The following is a 10586-nucleotide window of genomic DNA, read 5'->3' on the forward strand; positions in this document are numbered from 1 at the left end:
TCTCTGGTTCTTATTCTGGTTGTGACCGCTCTCTGTGGTCATAACAGAATTTTCTGTTTTATGAACAAACCGAAGAGATTCTCAAGACCCTCACCTCCCCGTTGCCCCCTGTGCATGAAGTTAAAAAAACTTTAAAAAAACATTAAAAAAACCACCTTCTCCATGGCTTGATGCTTACGTAGGCTCTTTTTTACACAAACGTGGAAATAAACGCATAAAGAACCTCAATTAGTGGAGAGAATAATTAAAAAAAAATATAATGGGTTTAGTATCTACAAGGGCTTTCCTTGCTGTGCTGCCTCCAGCATGGCTATGTTGTAGAAATTTGTCCCTTTGGGAGGCTGCGGCAGCAGACAACGTTGGTATGTCACTGACAGACACCCTGGCATTTTGCTGGTGGTTGTACGTTGGCTGAAGGCTAATGCCATTTAAGAAGGTTGCTTTGTTAGGTGACCAGAAACACTTCGGTAATGTCAGATTTCTGCATTGACTAAAGCAAGCTTGTGGCAAGAAAGGTAACTCATGTTGACAACCTTCTGCGGCGTGGTCCAAATAGAAGCAATCAAGACGCTTATTCTGGGGAAGGGGAAAATAATTTAGGAGTATTTGGAGCAGCTTCCTGAGGAACACTACATTAAACTGAGTTACATAGTAACAGATTGAATTTGGAGTCTTAACTTTAACTTTAATTTTATTTTGTGTAGATTTAGATCAGATTTATGTGCAATGTCATGCCCTTTGTTTGCAGAGAGAAATCCTCAGCTAATCTGCCCAAAAACTGATGGTATGATACCGCCTCATATTATTTTCATGTTTGTTATGAGTTTGCATTATGAGCTCTATAATCACACAAATAATACAGCCTACAGGGACAATGAGCAAATCGACCTAAATTAAATAAGTATCTGGATGTGTACATGCTCATCTGCATATGTTATCATTACACCAATGATACTGGTATTTATTTTCAGGGGACCTGAAGAGCTTCATCAGCAAAAGCAGTCTAAGTTCACGCCACAAAAAAAAAAAACAACCCGTCAGAAACAACAGCAATACTTTGCACTAAACCAACATTTTACATTTTGAAAGCTAATATTAATGTGTTTGTTATTTTTTCTCCAGGAGTGCTTTAAGGAATTCTTCAAAGTCTTTGGGGTTTATCTTTTTTTTATTTTTTTTTTTTAATTAGAAGAAGAAATCACCTCTCTCTCCCTGCCTCTGAAGACAGCCTTTCCCACAGCAGAGGGACATCCAAGGGAGGCGGAGAGACCGTTGCTTCCTCTGCGTTACTGCAAATGCACCGATGTTTTCTGTGACTGCAGTCACTTGGTTCTCAAGGTACTTTTAGGGATCAGTGTCACTTTCAGGTATCGCTTGCTTGCCAAATATGAATTTACAATTCTGCATTTTGCTTCATGCTGGTGACAGCCCGACCAGTATTTAAAGAGCTACAGAAAATGCTGTTTGTTGATTTGGTTCCCATCACGTTGGTGTCGTCGCTGGGAACAGAAGTTAGAAAGAACTAGAAATTCAGGTCTGGTGGTTGTGTGTGTTGAAGGAGAAGCTTCTCAATGTATCTCCAAATCCCCTGACCACAGTTGTTCATGGGCCATGCCGTGCGCTTCCAGTGCGTGCTGAATTCCGTGCAACCCTATTATTATCTATTTACCTGCTATAGAGTTCCTGTTGCCATAACATGTGAGGCTCTACCAAGCGCTTAGTAACAGAAACAAAAGGCTCTTCCTCTTTCTTCCCTTCCATCCTGCAGAGGAAATAGTAGAATAGTAGGAGATTATTTAGAGGATCATAGCTCTGTTTTAATTTACTTAAGTACTCGAGCGTGTTTGAAAAAGCGGTCTGCTAAAAAGATGAGGTTTTGTATTAATTTGTGGTAAGATGCTTTCTGTGATCATTCTTTACAGCCCGCATGGCTTCTGAGAAAGCTGTCACTTAAGAAAACAACAGCACTCAGGTTTTCTTGTCAGAAAACACCTCTTGCAGGGTGTCATGTTTAGAGAGCAAGAAAAAAAGTCAAAGACAAGTAATGGAGCTTTAGGCAGAGAGGGTCACACTCACAGGTTTTAATTCCAGCAATAGTATGTACTAAAATGACCTTATATATATAGATTGGGACGACAGGATTGTCTACTGAAAACCACTGTGTAGCACAGTGAATTTCAATGAAGATATGCATTGCAGAGTGCAAATGGCTGGAGATGCAGAAAAAAGAAAGATGGATGTAAGGTGAATATTGGACAATGATCCATGAACTGCAATTCTTCACAGCCAAGTATATTCTGTGACTTACTGATTTTCCCTTATAAGAAATTGGAATGAATGTTATTTTCCATTTTAGAGTAATTGTGTAGCAATTCTTCATGGTTTTGCTTCTCGGGCAGGGGGCAAACTATGCAAAAGTATTTTAAAGACATATTCAAAATTGCTGTTAAAAATGCTTCAACGTGCAAATTTCCTTACAGTTTAGACTTTGTTTTCTTAAACTTAAATGATGTGCATATATCAGAATATTTTGGGTAATCGCGCAGCTTATGCTAAGTAACTATTTCAAGTTGTCTTCAATACCACTATGTTTCCACATACTTACCTTGAAGTGTTAATGACATTTATTCTGGTAATTTTTACTCCACTAACATGCTCTTTCGGCACTTTAAAGCACTGACACATTTTACTCAATAAAATGTCTTAATTTACCTCAATGGAGAAATTGACTTGAAAAGCAGCACAAATCCTTGCTTACATAGAAAGTTTGTCTTGAAGTTAATGAGCTTATTTGCCTACGTAAGGATGTGGGCATAAGGACTGCTCAAGTGAGCACAAGTTTCACAACTGGATGCAAAGTCATTTTAGCTTATTTCAAACCAACCTCTTGAAATAGCTCGAGCTCCTGAGAACTGATTCTCAAAACAGTATTTTTGAAAAGATGAAAACATAAACGGAAAAGAGCAAGAGAATTTGAAATTTTAAACACAAAAGTTTAATTAAAAGACATTGAGTTTACTGGTGATGGTTATTCAAAGCAAATTTTTGGTCCCCACTGGGTTGTATCCAGTGTCCATTCCAGTCTTTTTCCACTGGGAGTAAGAGACTCTTTATGGACATAAAGAGCTTTCTCTTGCCTCCAGGAACATCTCAACACACACACAATGCATCAGTCTTCCTTGCAGCATAGTATGAATTATTATTAGAAACACATCAATAGAATATTATGTATTTGTAATCTTGGCATGAGGTATGATTTATTTACAACCTTGCATCTCGGCTTCTCCTTTTTTATTCCCTTTCCTCTCTGTATCTTCTTTCTTCTGAATGATCTTACACTTGCTGCTTCAGGATTCTCCACGGCGTTTAATGTTTTAGTAAGGTGGCAGTCTCTCCTTTCCCTCTTCATGGTACCATTTCATCCTGATGTGCTGAGAGATGCATGCTTTTACCTCTGCATCTGACAAAAGGTGCTCCATGAAGCGTGTGAGCAAGCAAGTGAAGATATCTCTGTGTGTGTGTGCGTGTGTCCCCTCCTTCCTCCGATGCTGGAAGACCTGGTTGCTTCAGACAGGAACTAGAGTAGTTACAGTCCATTAAAAACTATGCCAGATGAAACTTAAACTGGCATTGCATAAACAGGACACACAATGGGCAGGCACTGGATAAAACATTTATTTTCAGTTGTTATTGATGACCTTTCAGAAGTTGCTCGTGGCTCTACTTTGGCCTGTCACTTGTGAGCTAAAGGGTCATCAATAACTTATGGAAATAAATGTCTTATTGATAGTCTGGCTACTGCAAGTCCAGTATATTTTCTCACATACAGACACACAGGCACAGAAAATACAAATCACAGAGAAACCACTTTTGATATTAGCCTCTGTCATTTTATCTTTAGAAAAATGTGGCTTTCTAGGTTTTCTGGCTTTCCGTCTTTTTTCTGTTTCCTTCTTTCTTCCTTTTCTTTCCCTTTCCTTCCTTCCTTTCTTTCTCCTGTTTCTTTTCTTTCTTTCTTTCTTTTTCTTTCTTTCTTTCTTTCTTTCTTTCTTTCTTTCTTTCTTTCTTTCTTTCTTTCTTTCTTTCTTTCTTTCTTTCTTTCTTTCTTTCTTTCTTTCTTTCTTTCTTTCTTTCTTTCTTTCTTTCTTTTCTTTCTTTCTTTCTTTCTTTTTCTTTCTTTCTTTTTCTTTCTCTCTCTTTCGTTCTCTCTCTCTTTCTTTCTCTCTTTCTCTCTCTCTTTTTCTCTTTCTTTTCCTTTCTTTCTTTTCCTTTCTCTCTCTCTCTCCCCTTCTTTCATCTTCTGTTTCTTTCTAGTATTTCGTAAAGATATTCCCCTAATTTATTTATAAGGGTAAGTCTCCAGAACAAGGTAGCATTACTGAGCTGGCTTACCAGTTCCTCTATACACGAGTACATTCATAATTGATGAAATGGTCTATAGTGTTGTGGCTAGAATAAACTTAAGGTCAAATCTCTGGGAGAGCAAATCTTGCCATTATTCCTGATGAGAAATAAATACGTGCAGGAACTAAAAAGTGCGGAGCTGAAAGGGAATAAAACTGAATGTATAAGGGCATTTTGAACAATTCATTCCAAAGTGAAAGTGCTTTTTCTTAAGTTTTTCTTCATTGCCTTGATCTTCCTAAAACTGTTGTTGGGGCAGGTTAATGACTGACCTTTGAGGGAACCACATACCAGTCTTTGTTCCCTAGCAGTCAGGATCTTGCAGAGGCTTGAAACCTTTGAGAGAGAGAATAGGATTAAACTGCTGTATGAAGTCCAGCGCAGGTGATGATCAATGGGAGCAGAGGAGGAGTTTCTCAGGACGCTCTCTCCCTTCCCCCACCAGCTGGAATTTATTTCGTTTACTGCAAATATACCTAATGGAGACGGCTGACTGTCAATGATTGTTCTCAGATTAATTTCCCTTAAGCAGCCGTCAAAAGCACGCGGTGTTAAAATCCCAATAAGATTTTAAAGGTTACAGGTCACTTAGATTTAAACATCATCTTGAGCTGTTAAAATCAGAAAGATTTAACTCGAGCCTCACACTAAAATCATATTTACATAAACTCAGCTTACTTGCCAGCCTCCAATTTCCAGAGTGTCCTGCAAACTAGAAAAAGATGAGTGTTTGATCCTGCAACATGCGTGTGTCCTGGCTGACCTCAGATAAATCAATGTTTGCACTGATCCGCGCATGCCTGTCCTAATGCATAGCTGTGCACCCATGAATGATGCCATCGCTCCTAATATGTTACACCGACTGCAAAGTCCCTTCGCAGGCAGACTTTTGCAGGGGGGTTTAGCTTTCACCTCACCCGCAGACAGAATCTGCACCGCTTGCATTGATTTAAAAATCCATCCTCGGCGTTAGGGCTGGGATGCACGGGTCCCCTCCCCATCCTCCCTCCTCCCCAGACCCCGGGTCGGTGGCTGGCCCTGGGCAACCTGCACCCTGTCCTCGAAGGGCCCTTTGCCCACCCCAGCCCTGCAGCGAGGGGCTGCTGCTCCCCAGGCACCTCCTCTCACGCCGCTGCTCCTTTGGGTGGCCGAGCCGTTGCTGCGACGAGGGTCTGCAAGAGATGGGTGACATTTCAGCAACAGCTTCTGCTGCCTTTGAAGGCTTCTGTGTGACTGCAAGCGGTTGTAATTATTCCTAAAGGTTTGGGCTCAGCCTCTTTTTCTTCCCTGAGAACTTACGCACCAAACCAATTTATTAACAGGATCATTAAAATAAGCAGAATTACAATGAAAACCATCGCGAGCGTCCCACCTGCCTGGCCACAAACAGCTACTCCGCACAATGCCAAGCGAAGTAAAACAGAAAACTGTGTAATTGATTTAAGTTGCTCTAAGATTTTACTGATCGAGGAACCGTAATGTCACGTCTCCTCCTCCTCCTCCTCAGCCTGGAAGGGCTCCCATGCATGCAGGCTCTGAGGCCCGCAGCTAGAGGTGCTGTGCGATGATGATAAAATCCAGAGGAGCTGTAGTTTCTGACTGACGGACGGGGGGCCAGTTCATTCGCTGCTAAAAACCCTGCGCCCTGCAACAATTTAATGTCTTCACTGGGAGAAATTTCTGTTTAAACCCAACCTGCGTCTCCTGATGGGTCACAAAGCAGCTACACTGGCTTTTGCGGACTGGTCTTTGTGCTGAACCCACTGAAACGAATGTAAAGAGCAGATCCATGTAAATAACAGCATGTAAATAACAACCGACATTAAGGAACAATCTCATTTTCTCATTCTGAGCCTAAGTCCCTCAGTGAGGACTGCAGCCGCCCATGAAGAACCGCAGTAAGGAAGTAACGAAGAATTTCTATTTCATTGAAAATTTCAATGTTTACTACATCGCAATGAAGCAACCCGCTCATTGCAGGCTTGAGGAGGATATTTTACGGAAACCGGCTAAATTACAACTATAACCGTGTATTCTGCAGTGTGGGAATCTCGCTGCTGAAAAGCAGTGGGAAACTTCGGGGCTGAATGGCGGGGGGGGGGGGGGGGGGGAGTTTAGGCGGGCTGGCAGGGGTTCTAAACCTTGCCTGGAGCGCAGTGAAAAAGCCCCTCGATTCCTTCAGGAAAGAACCTTTTTTTTCTTTTTTTTTTTTTTTTTGGCCTAAAAGCGGCTGTAAAAGCGCCCGGGGACGCACTTTGAGGGTGGGGGGGGTGGGGGGGCGACACCTCCATTCACACCACGGCGAGCTGGCACGGTCCGGGCAAGAACCTTTAGAGCGGGGGCCAAGGGGATGCCAGTCGCCCCCCCCGGCGTAGCTGCGGGGATGGGGGGGGGGTGGAGGGGGGGGAGGGCACGGCGGGAGGAGGGGGGGGACGAGCGGGACACCGCCCCCCCCCCCCCCCCAGCTGATGGCTCGGGCCCGGGCGGCCCAGACTGGCCGGCGCCGGGCGCGTGACATCACCCATTCACACTGCGGCCCGGCTGGCGCCGCCCGGGCGGTCGCCATGGCAACGCCGACGCCAATCTCCCGGGCAATGACTTCCAGCTGCCCGCCCGCCCGCGGGAACGCGCGCGCGCGCGGGCGCGCCCTCGCAGCCCCCACCCCCCCCCCGTCTCCCTTCTCCTCCCGCCCCGCCCCCCCCCAGCACCCCCACTCGTGGGGACCGTGGGCTTGGAACCCAAGGGGGTGGTTTTCGCTGGGGAGGGGTCCGCTGTGAGGCGGCGGGGACGACGACGACGACGACGACGATGAGGGGGGTGTGCAGGCGGGCGCTGGGTCGTGTGGGTGCGTAACCTGCGCCCCTCTTGGCTGGGGGGCTGCCCGGGGAAAGTGGGAGAGGAGCTCGGCGTGGCCCCTCCCCCTGGCCCAGCATCCGTGGGGTCAGCCCGGTAAAGGTCTCTCCGGCTCGCAAGGCGGCGGGGGCTGGGTTTAATGGAGGCCTGTGGGCCTTTCTGTGCGAGGGCTTGGGTTCTCTTTTGTGTTGTGGCGTCCGTGGCAATGAGTTCCACCGTTTTGTTGGGTGTTACGTGGGCAAAAAATTCAGTTCAGTTGCTCGAAAAATCTGTCAGCCGATAATTATAACTGGCACCTCCTAATTCTTGTGCTATTAGAGAGTAGCTTCCGTGTTCACCTTTTTGACACTTGCTGATTTTGCTGATCTCTACCACATTCTGCCTAGTTGCTCTTTTGTGTGTGTGTGCTGAAGAAAGTATCTTCCTTTAATCTCTCCCATGTGGAATCACAGAATGGTTCGGGTGGAAGGGACCTTAAAGATTATCTAGTTCCAACCCCCTGCCATGGGCAGGGACACCTCCCACTAGACCATTCTCCCAGTAGAATCCATTCTGACTCTGATCCTTCTGGTGCTCTTCTCTTCACCAGAGAAGCATCTGGTGCATCTTCTCTGTGATACACTTTTGGAGACAGTGGGAGAGGGATTGCATGGAAACGGGGTACCAGGCTTCTTTGGACTGAGTACTCTTGAAAACTGTTTTTCTCTTTAGCTGCCCAAGCGTGAACCATTTTTTCCCTAGTAGTGCAGTCGAGTACACAAATGTACACTGAATGTTAGAAAGCCTACAGCTTTTAAGCTTTCAAAAACTCATCTGAGAGACTTAAAATGTTCAATGTCTCCGTGAAAGACCTAAGGCTGATGTCAAACTTTGTGAGTATCCCTTTTTATTGATCAAATAGATGTGTTTCCATATTTAGTATCCATAATGAAAACTTTTGAAGTGTGAGTTGACCGAAACTTGAAGTAGAAGCATCAGGAGATAAATAAAATGAACCTACAGTATAACATTAAATGATCTTGTGACTTTTGAAGCCAATCCTGTGATTTTTTTTTTTTTTTTTTTGGTATGTGATTCAGAAACTTCTCATGCTTCAGTGTGGTATTGCTGCAGTTTGGCCCCGTGTGGCTTCTCAAAGCCCCAAAGGGGCACTGAGTCAAATGGGGGATTGGAAGCGAGAGAGCTTCCTGGTTTTCTCTACAGCCCTCTGGCAGGTAGCTCCCAACGCTGCCTTTGGGAATGAGTAGTTACTACCTATTGCCTTGCAGTTTGTTGATTCACAGTTCCTACATGAAACCATCTGTAAATATTAGCCTGTGTAATTTGTATTGATATTAAACAAAGTGATGAGAATCCTCCTTAAGAAAAAAATTGATAGCTTTCCATATGGTTCCAAAAAGCTTTACACTGATACTAGTTAGCACAGTGTAGAAACAGCACAGTTCTGACTCAATTTATCCGTAAAAATGAAGACTTAGTGAAACATTCATTTTCCAAAATTACAGAATGTTTTAATGTGATTGTAATTGCCCCTTTGTGCTTTTAATTTATTAACATTGTTATAGCAAATTATAACTCATTCTAACCAAATGCTTTAGATATGAAAGGACCAGGCTGGTATTATGGCATCTTGATATAAAGATGGTCTGTGTATAATGCAATCACAGCATATCAGTCCTGATATACTTGGAGTAACCGTTGCTAATTTGGGAGTTTCTTTTGCATCGGTATTGTGATGCTTTTGTGTCTCAGGCGCAGTCTTTTATGTCTTCACATCTTACCTTTCTATAATGCGTTTTCTCAGGGAGCTGCACCTAGACTCAGGAGAGCTGGGAGAGCCGGATCTTGTACGAAGGAGGCCCAGCAAAGTAGTGTAAGGGATGCTGGGGAGGGGAGCCCTGTGGAAACTCTGATGTGAGCTAAAGAGTATGTTGCAATGGTGTCTGATTAGTTCATCAGGAGCTAGTGGGAGTCCGGAACATCTAGCACCGAATATGAGCCTGGATGCATTCCAGCTGCTTTCTTACCCTATAGAACCAAAGTGAAGCGTTAAGTCCTGCTGAACCAGATCTGTGCCTGTTTGGGTGTGTGCACACTGTGTTCCTGAGGAACCCAGCGCAGCCAGTGTCCACACAGAGGCCTGACCCTGCATAGAATCATAAAATCATTTTAGATGTCTTTTACATCCCTCCAGGGATGGCAACTCAACCACTTCCCTGGGCAGCCTGTTCCAACGCTTGATAGCCCTTTCAGTGAAGAAATTTTTCCTAATATCCCATCTAAAGCTCCCCTGGCACAACTTGAGGCCATTTCCTCTTGTCCTGTCACCTGTTACTTGGGAGACGAGACCGACCCCCACCTCACTACACCCTTCTTTCGGGTAGTTGTAGAGAGCGATGAGGTCTCCCCTCAGCCTCCTTTTCTCCAGGCTAAACAACCCCACTTCCCTCAGCTGCTCCTCATAAGACTTGTGCTCTTATGAGCATCTTGAGCTCTGCTCTGAACACGCTCCAGCACCTCAGCGTGGTTGGTGCTGAGCTGGAGGTACCGATTCAGCCTGAATCCAGCGGCACCATCATCAGCCTGCGTGCTGTGCTCCACCGTCCACAGAGTTGAGCACAGCTACAGCCCTGGGTCCAGGCTGGATTTGTGCTGTGCCCAACCAAGGGCTCAGACTGAGTTCAATCTGGCGCTAATAGCACCAACCCCATCCCAGAGCCTCTCAAATCCATCTGGACTTTGCTGCCTAGCTCTCCTGGGAGCACAGCGTAGGGATAAACTGGGCAAGCTCTACGAGACGCATTCATATTCCATGCTGCATGAAAGTACTTGTATGGCTGTGAATCTGCAGTGGTCTGGGATGCAGCCGGAGCTAATGAACTCAATCAGAGCTGAATTGGCTCTGCGTGGAGCTCACGCTGGTGCCTCTGTTGCTTCAGCATTCTTGATCTGCAGCTCATCACCTGTGGTGTATCTGCAGATTGGCTTTATCTGGTGGTGTATGTGTAGATGCACAAGCTAAAATGTGATTGAGCAGAAAATGTCGGTAAAAGCACTAAGAGGAAAGTTTACGGAGAGAGACTCTGTAGCACAAGGGGATTGTGTTTAAGACTAGGTCCATACCCTGACACTTTGCCGTTAATTTTTCTTATGGGTAAGGGAGCAGATCCATGGGAACATAGGATTTACTATAGGAAAAACTGACTGTAGTACTAAACTTTAACTGTGCTTGCGTGTTCCCCCTTTCAGTGTTTGTAATACTCAGATATTTGTGTTCTCTTCCATTGCATGCTACAGTTCTGATCTAGCAGAGCGTTTAAATTATGTTC

The 10586-nt window shown here is 44.7% G+C and overlaps 1 long non-coding RNA gene across 1 annotated transcript; it reads right to left on the bottom strand.

Annotated features, from left to right (window-relative positions):
* Window positions 1-936: 936 nt before the first annotated feature.
* LOC141738302 (uncharacterized) lies at window positions 937-5641 on the bottom strand. Its single transcript, XR_012585364.1, has 4 exons — window positions 5523-5641; window positions 4677-4740; window positions 3269-3577; window positions 937-1762 (listed from the first exon to the last, which is right to left on the bottom strand). It is a non-coding gene; the product is annotated as an uncharacterized LOC141738302 (long non-coding RNA).
* Between the last annotated feature and the right edge of the window lie 4945 nt (window positions 5642-10586).

Source organism: Larus michahellis, chromosome 2 (assembly GCF_964199755.1).
Source record: "Larus michahellis chromosome 2, bLarMic1.1, whole genome shotgun sequence".
Lineage (NCBI taxonomy): Eukaryota > Metazoa > Chordata > Aves > Charadriiformes > Laridae > Larus > Larus michahellis.